Below are 16,675 nucleotides of genomic sequence, written 5' to 3' on the forward strand. Positions count from 1 at the left end.
AGCAGAGGGGCTCCAGCCCTGCAGCAGCTCCAGGGCCTCCTCTGGGCTCTCTGCAGCAGCTCCACGTCCTCCTGCTGTTGGCCCCAGGGCTGGGGCAGCTCTGCAGGTGGGCTCTCACCTGAGGGAGGGGCACAGGGACACAATTCCCACCTTGCCTTTGCCATCAGCCCAGGACTGAGCAGGGGGGGCTGAGCTGGGCCATTCCAGTCTCATCCCAACATCCCAAATCCCTCTCCCAGCGCTGCTCTCCATCCCTTCCTTCTCCTCTCAGCCTGGATTTGTGCTGGGATTTTCCTGACCCTGGTGCCAGTGTTTTTTTTGACCTTCCTGAGGTTCTCACTGTCCCACCTCTCTGGGTCTGTCTGGATGTCCCATCCCTTCCAGACTCCTCTCATTCCGTGGCCATTCCCCTCCCAACATCCAGGATTCCAGGAAGTGCTTTCTACTGCTCAGAGTGTGACAGTATCCCTTTAGTTGGAATTTTCTGTTTGGATGAGTTTTTTGGGGTTTTTGCCTCAAAAAGGGGCAAAACTTGAGCTGGAGGAGGGCTGCTGGGACATGACTTCTGTCCCAGTACAGAGGGTGCAGCTCAAGCTGGGTGTGCTCAGAACAGGAGGTTTATTTACGAGTTTGTCCTGTTTTTGTTTCTCCATGCTCCCCGAGCGTTACCCCCTGTTCTGCCAGGGGAGAACACAATAATAAAGATGCAAATGTGATTTTTCCAACCCAAACATTTCACGGTGGAGCTGTGGGAGTGAGCTGAGGCTCCTGGCAGGGACAGGGATCCAGGGAGAGGAGAAAACAAAAAAGGGCTTTGACCTCACATCATCCCATGGAAACTTCCCCATTTTGGGATCTTTTCAGTTCTCAGGGAGCCTAAACCCCACAGCACTGTGGAAAAAGGGAGGGATTTGCTGCAGGTTGTGTTCTCTTCCCTACATTTTCCTTCCTCCTCCCTCTGGACCTGCCCTTCATCCTCTTCAGGGTCTCATCCTGCTTTTCCCCTAATTGGAAAGGGGGAAATTTTTGAGGGGCAATTTTTTTTGCCCCTCATGGATGGGAGCCCTGACCAGAGCTGATTACTCTGGGGGTTGGATCCTCCCTTCCCAGAGCCCTCACACAGAGCTTTCCCCACCAGCAGGGTTCTCCAGGGCTTTTCCTCAGGGTGGCCTCACGTGGAAGACCCTGTGGGGCTTGTCCTGAATCTGTTTGTTTCCCTGGCAGCTCGTTCCTGATAAAGTTTTAATGGATTTTTAAATTTATCATGAAACAGGCGTGGGGCCGGCATCCGGCTCCACTTGTTTTTACACTGGGAAGTGTTGGGGTGGGATTTTCCTTGGGGAGGGAGGGAGGGAGGGAGGGAGGGATGGAGGAGAAAGGCACATCCAGGTGTATTAAGCCTTGCAGGGCACCTGGGATGGCAGGGGACCCAAAACCCAGCCTGAAAACGTTGGATAATGAGGAAATCTCTGTGGACATCATCACTTTGTGACTTCTCCAAAGCCTGGCTCGGGCAGGGGAGGGAGAGGCCAGAGTGGGAACGGCTCCACGGAGTTTTCCAGATGAAAAACACAGGCTACTTGTTCAGCCCTCGAGTTTAGGTCAGCTGGAGTTATGGGAAACAGATGATGGCCGGTGCGGGGCCGGGCTCTGACAGATCCCCCATTGTTGAGTGCTGGGATCCTCCGGAGCGGTGCCGGGAGCGGGGCCCGGCCAGGCCCGGCCTCTCCCCGGGCTTCAGGAGGGGCTGGAGCTCCACATCCCAAGGGTTTGGGTCCCCGGGAGGGATTGCACTGAGGGAAAGGTTGGGTGGGGAGGTTTCTGCTCTAGGGATTCAATCTCAGCTCCTGGGAATGCCTGGGGGGGAAGTTCCCTGGGAACAGCTGGGATCTTGTGTGGTGAAGGTGTTTCTGAGGGGTGCTGGACTCATGGAATGGGTTGGGTGGCCTTAAATCTCATCCCCATCCTTATTCATGGGCAGAGACACCTCCCACTGTCCCAGGTGCATCCAACCTGGCCTTGGCCACTGCCAGGGGATCCAGGGGCAGCCACAGCAAATCTGGGAATTCCAGCCCAGCCAGGAATTCGTAGCCAAGATCCCAGCCCAATCTCCCCTTTCCCAGTGGGAGCCATTCCCTGGCTCCTGTCCCTGCAGGCCTTGTCCCCAGTCCCGCTCCAGCTCTCCTGGAGCCCCTTTAGGTACAGGAGGCTGCTATGAGCCTTTTTAGCATCTTTCTTCTAAAATCAGTGCCCCTTTTCTTGGGAATTTCTTGCCTCTGGAATGCAGAGGCCTAATCCTGCATAATAATCCTGGATAATCCCAAGCAGGACAAGCCAGAGGCTGAGTTTTTCTGTCATTGCAGCATCTGAGAGATTCAGCCTTCCCTGGGCAGCCAAGGAGCTCCTTTCCCTTTCCCCAAGAGGATTTTAGGTCCAGCCCATTCCCATGGGGAAATCTGGCAGCATGGAGGGCTTCTCAGTGTGGGACGGGTGGATCTGAGGATGCTCAGGTTGCTGGGGAGTTTTCAGCAGGAATGAAGGGGATGTGGAAAAGCCTCTTTGTGGCAGGAGAAGGCCCTGGGTCTGTCCTTGGAGCAGTGGCAGGAGAAGGCTCTGGAACATTCCTTGGAGCAGTAACAGGAGAAGGCTCTGGTTCTGTCCTTGGATCAGTGGCAGGAGAAGGGATCTGGAACATTCCTTGCATCAGTGGCAGGAGAAGGCTCTGGAACATTCCTTGGAGCAATAACAGGAGAAGGCTCTGGCTCTGTCCTTGGATCAGTGGCAGGAGAAGGCTCTGGAACATTCCTTGGAGCAGTGGCAGGAGAAGGCTCTGGAACATTCCTTGCATCAGTGGCAGGAGAAGGCTCTGGAACATTCCTTGGAGCAGTGGCAGGAGCTGTTCCATTCAGGAAGGGCTGGATCCATGCCTGGTCCTGCTCACCTCCATAAACCCTGGACACATCCACTGTTGCTTGATGGATTTGGTCAGCTGAAAACAAAATCCACGCCATGGAAAATAAGGAAAAGGAGCAAATGTTTGGCTGGTCCCCAGTGTCCCTGCCCTGCCAGGGACCCTCCGCTGGCTGCTGCCCCTCATGGATAACCTGAGGGCTCTGGATCTTGGGAGAAGCTTTGTTCCTGTGCTTTTTCTGCCCTCTGGAGCAGCAGTGGCTGGGAAAGCTGGAGCTGTCACCCTGGAGAGGTTTAATGTCCCTCTGGCCTGGCCCAGCTCTTCCCAAGCCCTTCCTCCCTCCAGCTGTTCAAAAGGGAAAGTTGGAACATCCCAAAAGGCCCCCAAGGGAAATCCTGGGGAGGATTGGAGCTGTTGTGTTCCTGCTGGATGAACAAACCTCTTGGGATTCTGGAGAATTGGGGTGATAGATCCAAACTTGATGTTTTAAAGGCTGGCCACGTGTTCGGTGTTGATCCAAGCAAAGCTGTCTTTACCTGGGGTGAAGGGATGGGAAATCCATGTTGGATTGGGGCAGCACTCCTGGCTTGGGGTGTTCACAGGGGTTCTTGGGTGAGGGAAGAGACGAGGATCTGACTCCATGTTTCAGAAGGCTGATTTATTATTTTATGATATATATTACATTAAACCTATACTAAAAGAATAGAAGAGAAGTTTTCATCAGAATGCTAGCTAAGAATAGACTAGGAAAGAATGAATGATAACAAAGGTTTGTGGCTCGGGCTCTGTGTCCAAGCCAGCTGGGCTGTGATTTGCCATTAATTACAAACATCTAACATGGGCCAATCACAGATGCACCTGTTGCATTCCACAGCAGCAGATAATCAATGTTTACATTTTATTCCTGAGGCCTCTCAGCTTCTCAGGAGGAAAAATCCTAAGGAAAGGATTGTTCATGAAAGATGTCTGCTACAGGGTAATTTGAGGAAAAGCTCTTCTGGCTGAGCGGCAGAACAGAAGAAACAATTCGGACTGGACCCCTGCCCTCGTTAAATGAACTGACCAGCAGCAAGGACACGGAATTTCCCTCCTGATATTCCAGGGAAAACACATCCCTGTTCACACTGGAACCTCTGAGATGGCATTGACGTGGAATTCGCATCTTGGATTACTCAGATGATTTGCTGTGGCCACTTGTGTGTCATGTTAGAACTTCCCTCAGCCTGAAGATCCCTAAAATTCCCTGGGTTTGGAGGTTTGTGCTTCCACCACACGGACACTTCCCTTGCAGCTGGGATGCTGGAGCTTGGCCTGGATTGGGACAGATCAGATCAGAAAATAGGGAATGGTGTCAGTCTGTGTTCCCAGGGAGCAGGGACAGCGTGGGGGGAACAGCCTCAGGCTGGAATACTGGGAAGGATTTCCTCATGGAAAGGGTGTTCAGGCCTTGAAACTGCCCAGGGCAGGGGTGGAGTTCCCATTCCTGGAGGCATTTAAAATCCATGTGGATGTGGCACTTGGGACAGGGGTCAGTGGTGGCCTTGGCAGGGCTGGGGATGGTTGGACTCGATGATCACAGAAGGTTTTTCCAACCTTAGTGGTTCTATGATCCCAGAAGAGGCTGGAATTTGATGCTGGTGGGCTCTGGCCAGCAGAGTCTCCTGTTCCAGGGTGTTCCTTGTGCCCTAAGGATGAGGAGCATTCCCATCTGCTACACCAGCAGAGGTCTGCTGTCTCCAGGAGTTCTGCATTTCCTTGGAGAGTTCCTCTCCATGTTCCTTCCCAGAAAATGCTCTCCCTCAGGATCATGGAGGTCCTGGATCTGCTGAGTCTCCTCCCAGTTCTGCTTCCAAAGATGGAAAACTCCTTCTCCTGGAAACTCATCCTGCCCCTGCTCTTCCTGAGCCGTTGACAAAGTTCTTGTGGACACCAGAGGTTTACAATGCACAGGAACCTTTGGATAAACCCATGGAACAAAATCCATCCAAGGCTATACCAACCTGTCCTGTGGCTCGGGCTGTGCTCGCTCCAGGACCTGCTGAGAACAATGCTGGAAAATCTGGAATTCTCTGTCCAGGCCATTGTTGTGTTATTTTTCAGCAGCACCTGGGCTGGTGTTCCTGCTGGGACAATTGGGAATTTTTGGATTTGTGCTGTGGGCAGGGCAGGGTGTGGCTCCTGACAGCTCCTGGGCACCCTCTGCTCTGCCTCAGAGGCCTCCTTACTTTGTCTGGTAGAGAAATTCCATTTTCTGCTGCTGATTTTCAGTGAAATGAGGTTCAAACAGTTGTTTGCAGAGCAGAGGTTGCTGCTTGTTGCATCCTGGGAATGTCTGGGAATGTCTGGTTTTCCCTGTTTTATCCAGGTGGGTGAATGGGAATGAGCTGGAAGCACTGGTGGCATTTGGGAAAAGGCTTCTATCCCAAAGTGAGGAATTTAAAGGCACTTTATTCCCAGTTCCATGCTTTTTCCCCTGCAGTACCAAGGAATATAAATCCCTATTTATTTCTTTTTAGTATTTATTTTCAAGAGTGGAGCAACTCTTGATTCCATCCTTGGAGGTTGATGGGAGACATCAGAGCCCTGTTTGGACCCTGGGATCAGAATTGGCTCCAGGGGTGTCTGCTCTGGAATTTGGAGGCAGGAGCTCCCTTACCCTTCCACCACCCTCAACAGGCTGTTCTGGCAATTTTATTTCCTCCAGGCTTTCTTTTTTCCCCTCAAATCCTCAATTCCTTGGTTTTCTATCATGCTGCCTGTGGCAGTTTTCTGTCATGGGTGGCTTTGTCCTGCAAAAAGAGGAGAAACCCTGAGCACTTCCAAAATTTGACTTTCAACTCCTGGTCCCCACATTTCAGCTGTTGCTTTCATGGTGGTTCCCTGGGAAGGAGGGAAAAATCCTGGGTTTGTCTCTCCCCTACAGTAGCAGGTCAGAAGAACCATGGGATTGGGAGCTGGAGAAAACCAGGATCAGGATCTCTCTGAATTCCATGGATTTCAGTGAGGAGAGTGGATTCCTCCCCTCCACATCACACAGGCTGTAAAAATGTCCCATTTCTCAGCAAATTGGTGTTTTCTGCTTTTGAGAAAAGTGGAGCATCTGGAAAAGGGACTGAAATGGGAGGAATCCTGGGATGCTTTGGGTTGGAAGGTATCTCAACTCCAGCCTTCCCATCCCTGGGATCCATCGGAGCCCTTTGCATCCCTGGATGCTCTTTTGGGATGGAAATTCCTCCTTTGCTGTCCCGACCCTGGCTCAGATGTTGTGGTAATTAACACTTAATTAGGAGCTGGGAAGGCTCTGGCAGAACCTGGCTGCTCCAAAAGTCCTTTGGGAAGGCATTCCATGGATTAACGCTGGATTCCGAAGCTGGATTCCCAAAGCCAGGCTCCTTACTCAGGCTGTTTTCCCTCTTCCAATGCTGCTCCTTAATCAGATTTGTCAGGAGTTCTGGGGACAGGACAGAACAGGGACAGGACAGGGCAGGACAGGACAGGACAGGATAGGACAGGATGGGACAGGGACAGGACGGGAAGGACCTTCCCGGGTCACTGCAGGGCCATGCTCTGGAGCCACACCAACACAAACACAGGTGGCCCTGGCTAAGGAGCATAACCCTAACACCCCATAATATGTGGGGAACCCATCCCAGGTTTGGGGATAATCCCAAAACTCCGGGATACCCCAAACCCTCTGCATTTTGCCCCATCCCTGCCCCTCTCTCTCAATTCCCCCACCCTATTCCATGGCTGTGCTGCCGGGCTCGAACATTAGAGGGCATCTCCTCCTCACGCTTCCATTCGTTATTTATTTTTGGTGTGTTTTGTTTTACTGCAGTGGGGCCTGTCCTTAAAAAGCCAGGAGAGCCTTTTCCCTGCTGTGCAGAGCAGCCAGATGGGAAGTGCAATATCCCGCTGCTGCCCCTCATTACCGGGCCCTCGGAAAAGCTCCCCCCTTCCCACATGTGACCATATTAAAGTGGCCTTTGCAGCCTTTTCCCCCATATAAAACTGTCTTCACTCCTGCAGTCCGGGAGTTAAAAGGGAACTCCAGCTGCAGGCAGGAGGCTGAAATTAAAGGCTTTGCCCTGGTCTAAATGGAAAATGGATATTGCTTCCCATATCCAGGGCTGGGAACAATGGGGCTGCGGCTCCGGGCTGGGGTAATGGCCTGCTTTGCTGGGAGGAAGGAGCAGAGGGGAAGGGGGAAAAGGGGGAATCTCACCTTTTTCCCTCGTGGTTAACTCTTCCATGGCTGGTGGGGAGCGGGAGAAGCTGAGCAAGAAGCCTGGGACCAGTGGTGGCTTTTGCAGCAGAGCTGAGGCAAAGCCTCCAGCATCTTTCCCTGGAAGGAACGGGGTTTGAAGCAATTCCTCCCAGAGAGAATGGGGTTTGAAGGAGAGAACAGGGTTTGAAACAGTTCCCCCTGGAGAAAATGGGATTTGAAACAGTTCCACCTGGGGTTTGAAACATTTCCCCCTGGAGAGAATGGGATTTGAAACAATTTCCCCTGGGGTTTGAAAAAATTCCTCCTGGAGAGAATGGGGTTTCAAAGAATTCCCCCCAGAGAAAATGGGGTTTGAAACCATTCCTCCTGGAGAGAACAGGGTTTCAAACAATTCCCCATGGAGAAAATGGGATCTGAAATCATTCCACCTGGGGTTTGAACCATTTCCCTGGGAGAGAATGGGGTTTGAAACGATTTCCCCCAGAAAAAATGGAGTTTGAAACTGGAGAGAAGGGGGTTTCAAACAATTGCCCCTGGACAAAATGGGGTTTGAGTGAATTCCCCCTGGGGATTGAAACAATTCCCCTCGGAGAGAATGGGGTTTAAAACAATTCGCTCCAGAGAAAATGGGGTTTAAAACAATTTCCCTGATATATTGATGTCCATGTGCTCCCTGTTATCCCTGTGCTCCTTGTCCATGTGTTCCCTGTTGTCCCGAGCAGGCCTGGCCAGGAGCTCAGACTCAATGGGTCTGGAGAGGTCCTTGAGTCTGTTGGACCAAAGATTTCAAACTTATTTTTTCCCCCCTCTTGCTTTCTCTTTGTAAATTTTTGTTGCTTTCCAAGTTGGCTTTAAATGAACTCAGCCAAACCAAGGATGGGAGAGAGGGAAAGGAGAGTTGGATCTTCCATGGACTCTTCCAAGTGAGATTTCTGAGGCCATGCCTGGTTCTTGGTCATTTCATGGAATCATGGAATTATTTGGCTTAAAAGGGACCTTAAATCCCACCCAGTGCCACTTCCACTGTCCCAAGCTGCTCCAAGCCCTGCCCAACCTTGCCTTGGACACTTCTGGGATGGGGAGTCACAACCTCTCCTGACCTCCTTTCCTTTGGGATCACCTTTGCTTGTGCTTCTTGGCCTCCCTCCTCTTCACCAGGCCCCAAATAATTTATTTTTTCAGCACATAATAGGAGAAACCAAGCCCTGAAGTACCCAAAATGCAAAATTGGGATTTACTTAAAAGGGACCTTAAATCCCATCCAGTGCCACTTCCACTGTTCCAGGCTGCTCCAAGTCCTGTCCAACCTGGCCTTGGACACTTGTGGCATGGCGAGCCACAACCTCTCCTGACCTCTGGAGCCTCTTTTCCTTTGGGATCACCTTTGCTTGCATTTCTTGGCCTCCTTCCTCTTCACCAGGCCCCAAATAATTTAATTTTGAGCACATAACAGAAGAAACCAAGCCCTGAAGTACCCAAAATGCAAAATTGGGATTCACTGCCTGAAGAAGGAATGGGTGGCTGCTGCTTTTTCCAGGACACAGGTCGAGGTCAGGTCTGGGTGGAGGAGACCAAATCCTGCCGGGCTGGCAGGAGAGGCCTCTCGCAGCCACTCTCTCTTCCCCCCACGCAATTCCTGCTCCACTTCATCTCCGTGTTTTTGGTATCGAGGGGGTGTTTACAGTCAACAAACAAGAGCCTCCTATTTTGATCCCAGCTTTCCCTGCCGAGCACCTGCAAGCGCGTCCATGCGCTCCGTGAGATTTGTTGGGAATATTTACCAGTGTTTTCCAAGAGGAGCATCTGCTAGAGAGTCGGACTCCTTGTGCCTCATTAGTGGCTACCGGGCTTCTCTTATCTGCACACATCTCCGGGGCATGTCAGGATCATTTTCTGAGCTGCTTTTCTTGGCAGCTCCTTCCTCACTGGTGGGAAGCTCCTGGTGTTTGGTGAAGTGCTGGACCCTAAAAAAAAAAAAACAAAACCTGCTTGTTTCAGCTGGTTTTGGGGTGAAAAAAGGGTGATTTGTAAGGTTTTAAAGGTTCTGTGCTGATTTTGGTAAGATGTGTCCCATCCAAGTTGCTGCGCTGCGCTGTTGAGCAATTGGAGTTGGGTTTGGGTATTTCCATGGAATTCCAGGGTTGTGAGGGGGGAGCAGGGATGGGATCCAGGTTGGACCAAGTGGGTTTTTAGCATGAATGTGTTGTTTGGCACTTGCAGGCATATTAAAATGGAGCCCAGAGCTGGGGCTGTCTCGGGCAGGTGAAGGTGACACAGGCCAGGGCTCTGCTCATGGTGTGAGGGGAAGGAAATCCTGATTTTTGTTGGAAGGAGGCTGGAATTGCCTAAACTGTGACTAAACCCCCCCAGAAATGGGATTTTGGCCGCAGATCTGGCCTTTCCTCCTCGCAGAACATGGGAGGCGGTTGGTGGTCAGGGTACTGACTGGGAGATGGGTGCTGTGCAGGATACTCAGGGGCTCCAGAGCTCTGAGCAGCCTGGTGAGAAGGGATGGGGCCACCATCTCCCAGGATGGGGACACCTGGGTGGGAAGGGATCTCAGGAGGGCTCCAATCCACCCTCCTGCCTGGAGCTGGGAGATCAGACTTCAGGGATTTGTCCAGCCTGGCCTGGAAGGGTTCCAAGGATGGAGATTGGGGTCCAGCTTTGGGGATTTCTTTCTGCTACTTCATGGAATTATGGGATATTCTGAGTTGGAAGGGACTCAAAAAGATCTAGCTCCTGAGGGAATCATCCAGAAATCAAAATCCACACCTTGGTGTTATCAGCACCCTGCTCCAACCAATCTCAGGGATTTTTATTGTTCCCCTTGTGGAAAAACTTCTTGTCTACTGAAAATTCCCATCTTTATCCACAGAGGAGGTCTCAAACCAGTGGTGCCCAGTTTGTGAGGGGTTCAGGGTTTCTCCCTTTCCATGAGGGATGTTTGGAATTTGTCCTTTTGGATGTCACCATGTTGGAATGTTCCTCCAGCCTGCCCAGACCTCTCCAGGCATTGACTCTGCCTTGAGTCTGTCAATTTTCACAAAATTTGGGGACATCGGCAAAGTGGAGAGATCTTGTCCAGGGCTCCTGCAGGTCATTGGTGGGGATATGGAGGGAGCAGGTCCCAGAATTCCTGTTATTCCAAATCCCACTTGTTGTGGCCCCTGTGGAAAGCTTTGCTGGTTGTCCCAGGCCAGGTTGGACATTGGAGCTTGGAGCACCCTGGAACAGTGGGAGGTGTCCCTGCCATGGCAGGGGTGGCACTGGGTGGGATTTAAGGTCCTTCCAACCCAAACCATTCCATGATTTTAGTGGTGTTATGTGGATAAATCCAGGTGGGTGCTGGGTTTAGGATTCTCCAAGCATGGAATTAAACCTGGGTTCATTCCTGGTTATTTAAACCAGAGTTACAGGGATGGGACTGAGCTGCTCTGTTCATGGGGGGTACAAAAACCTCCTCCAGTGGATGTAAAATTGGGCAGTTCTGGTAAATTTGGGCTGTGTCCATGGATTGATTTCCCTGGCACAAACTGGCACAACCTGGGTTTTCCCAGGAGGAATCTTCTCAGCAGACCTTGCAGCACATCCCCTTCCTTGCTGTGGTTGTGATGGGATTTTAATGGAAGAGCCCAGAGGATTCACTGATTTTTAGGGAGTGATTAATGATGTTCCAAATGGGAAGGGTTTGAGATGGCTCAGGTAGTGATATCCCTGGGAATGTTGGGTTATGGATTCTCTGTGTTATCCAGGTAGGAGATATGTGAAGTGCACAAAGTGCATTTCTGCTGCAGGCTGAGGAGAAACTGTGCTCCAAACCACTGTCATCCCAGTTCCCAAAGTCCCATTTCCATGGGCATTTTGATTATTCCTGGAGAATAAAACCAGGAGCACATTTTTTCCCTGGTGTAATCCCAGCTCGCTTGGCTCTCAGCTCTGCGCTGCTCCTGAATCCCGAAACATTTTTGGGTTTGTTCAGCTGCTGTTTTTGCTTTCTTGTGATTATCCTCTGTTTTCCCTTCTGTGGTGTTCATCCCCGCTGGTAATTATCCCCCTCTCCCTGCCAACTCTGTGAACTCTGGGGCTAATTTGAGCAGGAGAGTTCTGCCCGGTAATTTTACAAATATGAGGCGTTATTGAGGGTTTTTCCTGGACCGGTGATTATAAGGAATGGGTCCTTTGGGAGCCAGGAATCCTTTGGGTTACTCTGTTCCCTCGGAGGGGTTGGGAGCTGGGTGAAGCTGGAATTAAAGCTGGATGGAAAAGGAGCAGCTCCTGTGCCCAGCCCTGGCACTGGGTTCCATGGAATCGCTGAGGTTGGAAAAGCCCTCCAGGATTGAATCCAGCTGTTCCAAGGCCACCACTGACCGTGTCCCCAAGTGCCACATCCACAGGGATGGGGACTCCATACCTCCCTGGGCACTGCCAATGCTTGACCACCCTTTCATGAAGGAATTTTCCCAAATATCCAACCTAAACTTTCCCCACAGGCTGTTTCCTCTTGTTCTCTCCCTAAATGTGAGAGAGGAGCAGCCCTAAAACACAAATCCCACCTGGAGTTTCATCTGGGTAGCCCAGAAAACTCAGGATCTTGTGGTTGGCTCTAAAATATTCTTGATCTGGTTGATGTGTTCGTTTGGTTTTTTGCTTTTTTGGGTTTTTTTTATCCAGAGGAAAACAGGATTCAGGCATGAAATTCAGGGGAGTAATGGATTATCTGGAGACCTGAGAAGATGAATAGTCCTAAACAGATCAAATGTGGAAAACTGGGTGGTCTGAGCTCAAACTGCCACGAAGAGGAAGAAATATTTTCCATTTTGAGGAGAATGTAATATGGCAGCAGTGGGAATATCTGGGGACATGAGGGAGGAATGCACTTAGGAGAAAGGGATGGAACTGGGAGGATGAAAAATGGGAGTAGGGTCACGAGAGGGGCTGTGGGGAGGATGAGGTTTTTGTTGGAGGAACCTCTTGTGAGAGAGTCCCTGATTCCTGGGGCAGCCAGAAATGGCTCAGGAAAGAGAAGCCAGGGAGCAGCGCCGTGAGGGGATGGGTTTGGTCATACTGGCAGGTCCCTGGACCATAAATTTTGGGGAAACTGTTAAAATGTGAATAGGATTCTCTGATTTTCTTTTTGGGAATGGTTTCAAAGGAGCAAATTTGCTGCTCCTTCCCTTCTGCTGCAGTTCCCTTTGTGGAGTTGGAACGAGGAGGTGGCACCCAAAACCTTCTGAGGCTGAGGAGAATCCAGACAAGGATGGGAGTCCCGTTGTTGTGGGGCCGTTTCCAGCCCAGCTCTGGTCACTTCTCCTTCTCCTGCCTGTGGAAAACACATTTTTCCTCTGGAAAAGATTCCAAAGTACTTTTAAATTTCAGAGGTTGTGGTGAAGCTGTTTCAGGTGCTTCACCCTCCTCAGAGCCATGAGTGAAATCGGGATGGAGACCCGGCCTGGGGTTTGTCCCTGTGGGGAAGGTCCTGAGGAGAGGGGTTGGGAACTTTGGTTCCTGTGCTTCCATGAGCCCCAGGACCTGGGGGACTCTCCCATCCTGTGGTGTTCCCGAGGAGCTGGTGGGGAAAATTCCCCATGGGAATGGTGGGGAGCTGCTGGAGAGAGCCCAGAGGAGGCCCCAGAGCTGCTGCAGGGCTGGAGCCAGGCTGGGAGAGCTGGAAATGTTCCCCTGGAGAAGGGGAAAATCCAAGGAATCCTCAGAGTCCCTGGAGGGGCTCCAGGAGAGCTGGAGAGGGACTGGGGACAAGGCCTGCAGGGACAGGAGCCAGGGAATGGCTCCCACTGGGAAAGGGGATCCTGGCAAGGAATTGGTGTCTGGGAGGGTGGGCAGGGGCTGGGCTGGAATTTCCAGATTTGCTGTGGCTGCCCCTGGATCCCTGGCAGTGCCCAAGGCCAGGTTGGATCCACCTGGGACAGTGGGAGGTGTCCCTGCCCATGGATGGGGGGGAATGAGGAGATTTTTCAGGTCCTTTCCTACCCAAACCAGTCTGGAATTCTGTGGAGCTGGGTTGGACACAGCCATGGCGGGACACTGGAAATGCAGCCAGGTGTGGGGTGGCTCCTTGTCCTTTCTTTACTGAGGGAAAGTGTGGATGAGCAGGCAGGGTCCTGGAGCTGGAGGATGAGGGATCAATCCCAGATCTGCCTGGATCTGGTGCAGTCTCAGCAGAAACCTCCAAAATCTGCTCTTAAAACTGGTCTCAGGCCTCCTGCTCCTCTTGGAGAGTCCAATGAGTCCTTGAGGCTACCACAAAATATTGAGGAAACAGCAGCTTCTGCGAGTCCAGTGATGAATTAATTACTCATTAATTTCAGGGGACGGTGCACCATGAATGAGGGGTTGGGGTTTGGTGTGAGTGTCCAACCATAGTCCTGCTGCTGCTGGTGGTGGCTCCTGCCTTTGATGGTGCCACACGCTCATTTATTAAAGAAATTATGTAAAAACACCTTCAGTTTTAAATTGGCCCCAAAATTCAATTATTTTTTGTTTTTTTAAGTTTTAATTTTTTAATTTTAATTTTTTTTTATTTAAGTAATTTCCTTCAGCTTAATGAGTGGCTTCACTCCAAGGTGTCAGTGATGGCACCAGGGCTGGGTTGATGAGGATGGAGATGATCATGGGTGGGTTTGTGCTGCTCATGGAGGTTTGGAGAGCCAAGGCCCAGCAGAATTTAATAAATCCCTTTGATTTTGTCCCTCAGTGGTGGGGTGGGAGTGGGACAATCCCTTTTTCCTTGGTTTTCCCCTGGTGGAGAGGACATGGACAACACCAGGATTGTGAGAAGCACCAAACTTCAGGCCTTGCAGAGGGGCTTAAAGGGAGGTGGCTGCTCCCTGCATGGCATTTATCAATTTTTAGCTTCAGGCACCACCCAATTTTATCTCTTGGTTTGATAAAATTGTAATAATCCTCCTCTTTCTTGACCTCACCTGTAGATTCCCTGATTTCTGCCTTGGGATTTTTCCCTTTCCTGAGGGAAACAGCTTTTGGGAGTGTTGGGAACACCTGACCGGGAAATGCTGGTTCACAGTTCCTGGTTCTAAAATCTCTCTTAAAATATCAAATTTCTCATAGATTCAAGTTGGTCCTGAGCCTGATTACAGGGGAAAAACTGGGATTTGTGATCCAGGTTTCAAGGTGGCTGGATGTGCCTGGGATTGACTGGGAGCTGCTCATCCTGAGCCCCCCTGAGACTCAGCCAGGACAAAAAGCAGAATTCAAGGACAAAATCCACATTTAGAATCTCCACATCCCTTTGCAGTGCACCTGCACAGTGGCAAGGAAATTTTGGGGTGGATTTGAGCACCTTAAAAGGTTTTGGGGGTAGATTTTAGGACCTTAGAAGGTTTTAGGGAATGAATTTTAAGACCTAAGAAGGTCTTGCAGATGGATTTTAGTACCTAAAAAGATGTTTTAGATGGTTCTTAGGACCTAAGAAGGTTTTTAAAATGGATTTTTGCACCTAAGAAGGTTTTGGGAATGGATTTTAAGACCTGAGAAGGTGTTTTTGGATGGATTTTTTTCACCTAAGAAACTTTTGGGGATGGATTTTTGCATGTAAGAAAGTTTTGGGGATGGATTTTAGAATCTTAAAAGGTTTTGGGGATGGATTTGAGCGCCTAAGGAGATTTTTGGGGATTGATTTTTCTACCTAAGGAGGTTTTGGGGATGGATTTTTGCACCTAAGAAGATTTTGGGGATGGATTTTTGCATGTAAGAAAGTTTTGGGGATGGATTTTAGAATCTTAGAAGGTTTTGGGGATGGATTTTAGGACCTAAGAAGGTTTTGGGGATGAATTTGAGCACCTAAGAAGGGTTTTTGGATGGATTTTAGCACCTAAAAAGGTTTTTTGGATGGATTTTGACTCCTTTGGGAAGGGTAGAATTAGCTGGGAGAGCTCTGGGCACATTCCTGGGCTGATTCCTGCTGGAGCCTGGAGCTGCACTTGGAGAAAAGAAGGAGCAAGTCAGGCTATGGCTCCTCACAAGCCCCTGGTAGCTGAGGGCATCCCGAGGCAGCCTGGTTGTATAATGCCACAACAGCTGGAGAATCATTAAATTACCATCAGGTTTTGCTTTTAATTAATTTATTTTCTGGAGAGGAGCAGGTTGACAGCTGGTGCCTCGCTCAGGTGATATTTGTTGTTGCATGTTGTTTGTTTTGTGAATTCTAAATGAGGCTGAGTTGGGTTTTTTGTTGTTTTTTTTTTTTTTTTTTTTTCCCTCTCCCTTGGCTCCCAACAGTTCAAAGCAAGACGTTGTCCCTTCCCTGAGATGTTTGTGATCCAATTTCAGACAGAAAATAGGGAGGGTGTGGAGGAGGGAGGATGGGCAGGGATGAAACATCCAGGGCTGGATGGCCTGGGGGCTCATCCTTGAGTTCTGGGGAGCTTCAGGATGGGGGTGCTGAGGTGGAGCCTGGTTTGGAGCAAAGATCACCCCAGAGGGGCCATCCAGAGCCCAGCCCAGGGGTGATGGCCATGGAAAGGGGTCAGCTGTGGGCATGGAAACCCTCTGGACACTCAGAGCCACGGCAGGTTGGGAAAAATGAGCTGCAGAGTTTGTTTCTCCCAATGATACAGAGTGGTCTTGAGGAGTGCCCCAAACACATTCTGGAATTCTGTACCCCAAATCCATTCTGGAATGCTGTACACAAAGCACATTCTGGAATTCTGCACACAAAGCACATTCTGGAATGCTGCACCCCAAACACATTCTGAAATTCTGTAACCCAAACACATTCTGGAATTTTCTACCCCAAACATATTCTGGAATTCTGCACCTCAAACACATTCTGGAATGCTGCACTCCAAACCCATTCTGGAATTCTGCACCCCAAACACATTCTGGAATTCTGCACCCCATACACATTCTGGAATTCTGTACCCCAAACACATTCTGGAATTCTGCACCCCAAACCCATTCTGAAATTCTGCACTGCAAATACATTCTGGAATTCTGAACCCCAAACCCATTTTGGAATTCTGTACACAAAACACATTCTGGACCTCTGCACCCCAAACACATTCTGGAATTCTGTACACAAAACCCATTCTGGACCTCTGTACCCCAAACACATTCTGGAATTCTGTACACAAAACCCATTCTGGAGTTCTGCACCCCATACACATTCTGGAACTCACAGAATCCCAGGAGGACTTGGTTGGAGGGACCTTTTGAGCCCATCCATGGGTAGGGAATCCTCACCTATCCCAGGGTGCTCCAGGCCCTGTCCAAGCTGCCTTTACCTCCCCGTTTCTTTCTTTGGTGTGTTTTGGCCCCTCATTCTCTTTGCTGACACCACCATTGGTTGTTCCATGGAGCAATGAATCCAACATTTGGCCATATTGTGGTCCAGAAATCAGCTGGGCACATCCCTGTGGATCCCAGGAACTGGGCATGGAACGTTCCTGTACCTGAGCACTCAGGGTTGGACTCGGTGTGTTCAGATAAACTCCTTGTGCTCTGATACTTGAATGGAATTTTGGGGGAAAATTCTACATTTGTGCTGGGGGAACACA

At 50.3% G+C, this 16,675-nt stretch overlaps 1 protein-coding gene across 1 annotated transcript in view; it reads left to right on the forward strand.

Annotated features, from left to right (window-relative positions):
• Positions 1–16,675, forward strand: part of EXOC6B (exocyst complex component 6B) — a 291,158-nt gene that overhangs the window by 157,737 nt on the left and 116,746 nt on the right. The gene's annotated exons all lie outside the window — the stretch shown is intronic.

Source organism: Ammospiza caudacuta, chromosome 4, assembly GCF_027887145.1.
Source record: "Ammospiza caudacuta isolate bAmmCau1 chromosome 4, bAmmCau1.pri, whole genome shotgun sequence".
In the NCBI taxonomy this organism is placed as follows: domain Eukaryota; kingdom Metazoa; phylum Chordata; class Aves; order Passeriformes; family Passerellidae; genus Ammospiza; species Ammospiza caudacuta.